Below are 6,025 nucleotides of genomic sequence, written 5' to 3'. Positions count from 1 at the left end.
GGCCCTCCAAACTGGTTCGGATCCTCCGATCATGACTTCGGATCATCCGAACACGATCGGATTGTCCGATCCTAACTTCTGGTCCTCCGAAGTCCCATCAGTGACGTCAGCCATGACGTAACCTTGCTGACGTAATTGATGACGTAAGCCCTAACCTTGTTCGGGACCTCCGATTCCACCGACGGAGCCTCCGATCCTCTTCGGATCCTCCGAACTCCTCTTCGGATCTTCCGAACTCCTCCGGCCTCCGATCCTGACTCCGATCACGTTCGGGTCCTCCGAACACCAATTCGGAGCGTCTGAACCTCCCGAGCCATGCCCACCATTTTTGAGTGTCCTGGATCTATTTTCGGACTCCGTTAATCCATTTGGAATTTCTTTAATCATGTTTTATTTAATTTAAACATGATCACTTGATTAATTACCTATTAATCAGTAATTTTGGATACGGGTTACTACATTCTCCCCTACTTAAGAAATTTCGTCCTCGAAATTAAAGTCAGAGGAAAAGTACAGGATTCAACACGAATATTCTTTATTACAACTGAACAAGTACAAACTCAATACAAAGAAGGACAAAATCTCAAAATAACTCGGGGTGCTCGGCTAACATCCGACTCTCCAACTCCCAAGTAGCTTCCTCTGTACCTCTGCGCTGCCACTGTACTATCACCAATGGTATACGCTTGTTACGAAGTACCTTGTCCTTCCTGTCTAGAATCCGCAGGGTTTCTCCACATATGATAGATCCTGATCTACCTTTACCTCGGTCGGATGCAAAATATGCGACTCGTCCGCCACGTACTGCCTCAACAAGGACAAGTGGAACATATCGTGAATCTCTGAAAGATCGGGTGGCAAGGCCAGACGATAAGCCACATCCCCTACCTTCTCGGGAATCTCGAAAGGACCAATAAATCTCGGTGTCAGCTTACCCTTGCGACCAAATCTCATCACCTTCCGGAAAGGTGACACACGCAAGAACATATTCTCTCCCACCTCGAAATGTAACGGTCTCTGGTGAGTGTTTGCGTAGCTAGCTTGTCGATCCTGGGCCGCCTTAATCTTGCATCGGATCAACTCCACTGCATTAGTCATCTGCTGAATCATCTGAGGACCCTCAACCTGACGCTCGCCAACCTCGTCCCAAAACAAAGGTGTACGACAACGACGTCCATAAAGAGCCTCAAATGGTGCCATGGCAATGATGCGATGGAAACTATTGTTATAAGCGAACTCCACCAAGGGTAAATGATAATGCCATGCTGGGCCAAAATCCATCACCGCCGCGCGAAGCATATCCTCTAAAGTGCGAATAGTACGCTCGGATTTTCCATCTGTCTCTGGATGATAAGCCGTACTCAGACTCAAAGTAGTACCAAGGGCTCGCTGGAAACTACCCCAAAATCTCGAGGTGAATCTCGGATCTCTATCGCTGACAATGATTAACGGAATCCCATGCAATCGAACAATCTCCCGCACATACAATTGCACCATCCTATCAAAGGTATAATCGCGGTTATAGGGAAGAAAATGCGCTGACTTCGACAACCGGTCCACGATAACCCAAATAGCATCACAATTCCTGAAAGACATAGGCAAGTGGGTGACATAGTCCATCGTCACATGCTCCCACTTCCACTCAGGAATCTCTAAGCTGTGAAGTAACCCTCCGTGTCGTCTAAACTCTGCCTTGACCTGCTGACACACAAGGCATCGGGACACGAACTGATAAACGCTGCGCTTCATCACTTTCCACCAAAATCGAGTGCGAAGATCCTTATACATCTTCATGCTGCCTGGATGTACAGAGAATCGACTGCGGTGAGCTTGCGATAAGATCTCATTCCTCAAAGTAGAATCCTCGGGTACCACCACTCGAACAGAGAGACATAACAGACTGTCACCTTGCAGATGGAAACCAGAAATACTATCACCCTCAGCCAAACGGGCCAACTTCTGAGTCTTCAGATCAAAATTTTGAGCTTTCCGAATTCCTCGATACAATGCTGGCTCTGCAAGCATAGAAGAAACACGAATCCCTTGCTGTTCTTTCTTATGACGGAATGTGAATCCCAAAGAACAACACTCCTCCACTGCCTTCGAAACTGAACTGGTACGAAGGGAACTCACATAGACCTTGCGACTAAGTGCATCAGCAATGGGGTTAGAAGAACCTGGATGGTACTTGATCTCACAGTCATAATCTTTCAACAGATCCATCCAACGACGTTGTCGCATGTTCAACTCAGCTTGAGTGAACAGATACTTCAAACTCTTATGATCGATGAAAATCTCAAATCGTTCTCCGTACAAATACTGACGCCATATCTTGAGGGCAAAGACAATGGCTGCTAGCTCTAGATCATGCACGGGATAGTTCTCTTCGTGGGTTTTCAACTATCTGGATGCATACGCGATCACGTGGCCGTTCTTAGTCAACACGCACCCCAAACCCTGGAGAGAAGCATCAGTGAAGACTACAAACCCACCTGATCCAGACGGCATAGCAAGAACTGGAGCTGTCGTCAAACGACGTCTCAACTGACAAAAACTATCTTCGCAAGCATCAGACCACACAAAAGAAGCAACTTTCTTTGTCAGCTGCGTCAAAGGCCTAGCTATCTGAGAGAAGTTCTCAACAAAATGCATCTCAGAAGCTGTAGTCGGACGCGACCAATTCAAAATAGCCTCTGTCTTGCTAGGGTCAATAGATATGCCCTCCTGAGAAATGACATGACCAAGGAACACAACTCGGTCAACCCAGAAGTCACACTTACTCAACTTCGCGTACAACTGTCTCTCCCTTAAGACCTGCAATACATTATAGAGATGGTAGGCATGCTCATCCATGCTGCAAGAATACACCAAAATATCATCGATGAACACCACCACGAACTTATCCAAAAAATTGCGGAATACTCTGTTCATCATATCCATAAAAATAGCTGGAGCATTCGTCAGACCAAACGGCATCACTAGAAACTCATAGTGTCCATACCGTGTACGAAATTCTGTCTTAGGAACATCCTTCTGCCGAACTCGCAACTGATGATACCCAGACCGAAGATCAATATTCGAATAGACAGAAGTACCCTGTAACTGATCAAAGAGATCATCTATCCGCGGAAAAGGATACTTATTCTTCACTGTCGCTTGATTCAACTGACGGTAATCGATACACAACGGCATTGAACCATCCTTCTTCTTGACAAACAGCATTGGGGCTCCCCACGGCGAAACACTAGGTCGAATGTAGCCCTTATCAAGAAGGTCTTGCAATTGCTTCTGCAGCTCTTTCATCTCTGTCGGTGCAAAATGGTAAGGAGCTCTGGAAATCGGTGCAGTTCCTGGCAGTAACTCAATGCCAAACTCGATCTCCCTCACTGGTGGCAAACCTGGAATCTCCTTCGGAAATAAATCTACAAAGTCACGAACCACTTGTATCTCTTGGATATCTTGCTCTCCCAAGGATGCGTCAATGGCGTAGATAAGGTAGCCTTCCCCGCCAGACTCTAAAGCACGTCGGGCCTTTAGAGCAGAAACTACTGGCATCGGAGGTCGTGCTCCCTCACCATAGAAATACCATGACTCGTCATCCTTGGGAGAGCAAGATATCCACTATCTCTTGGTAGGCAGTCAATAGATCTATCCCAATGATGCAATCGAAATCCTCCATCGCTAGAATCATCAGGTTAGCACTAAGTTGATGTCCCTCAAAATCTAAAACAAAACCCACAACTAGATGCTTGGCTAAAACCTCGCTACCCATAGGAGTAGAAAATACCAGCAAGTCGTCTAAAGGAATGAATGGCAACTTATACTTCTTAGCAAAACGTGCTGATACGAAAGAATGCGATGCACCGGTATCAATTAAAACATATGCAGGAAAACCACATAAACTACAGATACCTGCAATCATCCGATCACTGTCAGCCTCTGCCTGCTCCTGGTTAAGCGCAAAGACCTGACCCTGGGCATGTGGCCTCAAAAAAGAATGACCCCGAGAAGGAGTCTGAGTAGGCTGTCGCTGAAACTGTTGCGGCTACTGGCGCTGCTGCAAAAACTGCAGATGGAAAGGTGGCTACTGGTACTGAGGTGGCTGAACAGATGCCTGAGAACCTCCGGAACCACTCGCTGCCCCAATCAGCATCGGACAATCCCTCTTCATGTGACCCTCCTGGACACACTGGAAACATGCACTAGTCGATCGACCACACTGCCCTGGCGGATGTCTGCATCTGCACTGACTACATCGGTTCGGTCTCTGTCCGCCAAAACGATGCACTCCACCAGATCCAGATGAAAAAGAAAAAGTACCTCCTGGCTTCTTGAAAGACTGTCCCTTAGGGCCCAAAGCACTGGCACTCGCTGACCTAGAAGAAGAAAAGTAAAGTCCCCTGTTCCTCCGAATACTGTCATCGGCCTGGCGACAACGGTCCACCAAATCCTCGTAAGTCCCATCGCCGCCCACAGCAACCATCCTATGAATATCAGGATTCAAACCCTGAAGGAAATTATCAAACTTCGCCATAGAACTATCAGCAACATGAGGACAAAAAGGTAGTAGATCAAAGAATTTCTGCTGGTACTCCTCGATCGTCATCGTCCCCTGTCGCAAACTCAGCAAATCACTGGCTTTCGCCTGACGAAGAGCTGGAGGAAAATACAACTTCTGATAAGCAGTACGGAACTCAACCCATGTAGCTGCTCCTCTAGCTGCTATGAATGGTGCGGAAGTAGATCTCCACCACTTCCTCGCGCGTCCCTATAGCATAAAGGCAAGAATCTCCATCCTATCCTCTGTTGTGCAACGGAACTCCTGGAAACACTGCTCCATCCTCTCAAGCCAATCCTCCGCCTCTTCAGCTGTCTCACCTCCCGTCAAAGGCTTCGGGCTAACCTCCTTGAATCTGCGCATGCTCACTCGCTTGCGCTCCTCAGGCTGTCCTTGACGACGTCTATGATCATTTGGATCGCCCCAACGACCGCCGCCTCCGCTATCGTGACTCTCATTGTAATCTTCCATCTGTTGCATAAGAATAGATAATCACTAATCCGCTTTGCAATATTCCCAGTGCAATGCGCTCTGATACCAAATATGTAGTTACCCAACCCGGATCCACTACTAATCAGAGTTACGATAAAAGCGCATGCATTTAAAACTTAAAGCATAAAGAGCGGATAATTAAAATACAACAAATCCAATCGGCAAAATACAACCGACGATAACAATCGTGTATAAATATTATTATACAACCAAATCGAAAGTTCAGGGTAAACAAATCTCTACCCTCTACAACCTCGCACTCTCCTAAGCTCAATCCTACTGAGAGCCGCCTGGACCGTCCAGCCGAAACCGAATTATATTTCTAGTCGGTTTTATAATATGTTGATTATCAAAGTGATCAAAATCAATACCTCCTCTGTCGACTTGGAATCGATTAACATTCAAGCAAACAGTTGATCAGACTATTCACGAGACAAATATAAATCTAACAATCAATAAAATTAAATCAAATCTGAAAAATCCCAAACAAACATCCAAGTTTTCTACATAAATTTGTTCGGCCCAATCACGCCGTCTTGGTTGAAAACAAACCACTCAATAATTGAAACAAATAGTCAAACAAAAATTAAGAAAGAAAAGAAGAAAAACTCTGATGGAGCGTCTTCAATCTCCACGCCCGTAGCCGCCGCCTTTGTCTATTGTCTGGAACTTCGGAACCCTCAAAATTATGATATATCATTTATTTATAGTGTCTGGAACTCATACCAATTAATTTCCTTCCAACACAAGGACTTTTCAGAACAGACTGACGCTAAAACCCGCGCGCACGCCTGGAAGAATCTCGCGCGCGCGCAGAACAAAAAAACAGAATTTTGGAACTCAGATTCGCGCGCGGGCGAGCTCAATTCCCACGCGCGCGCAACACAAAATATCTGCTCCGAGCGATAATTTTGAAAAATTCATATGTCGAGTTCTAGCTGTCGGATCGACCTGAAATTTGGACAGAAGCTTCAA

The sequence above is a fragment of the Henckelia pumila genome, chromosome 3 (genome assembly GCF_033568475.1).
Source record: "Henckelia pumila isolate YLH828 chromosome 3, ASM3356847v2, whole genome shotgun sequence".
NCBI classification, from domain to species: Eukaryota; Viridiplantae; Streptophyta; class Magnoliopsida; order Lamiales; family Gesneriaceae; genus Henckelia; species Henckelia pumila.
Note: the sequence above shows the minus strand (reverse complement) of the source record.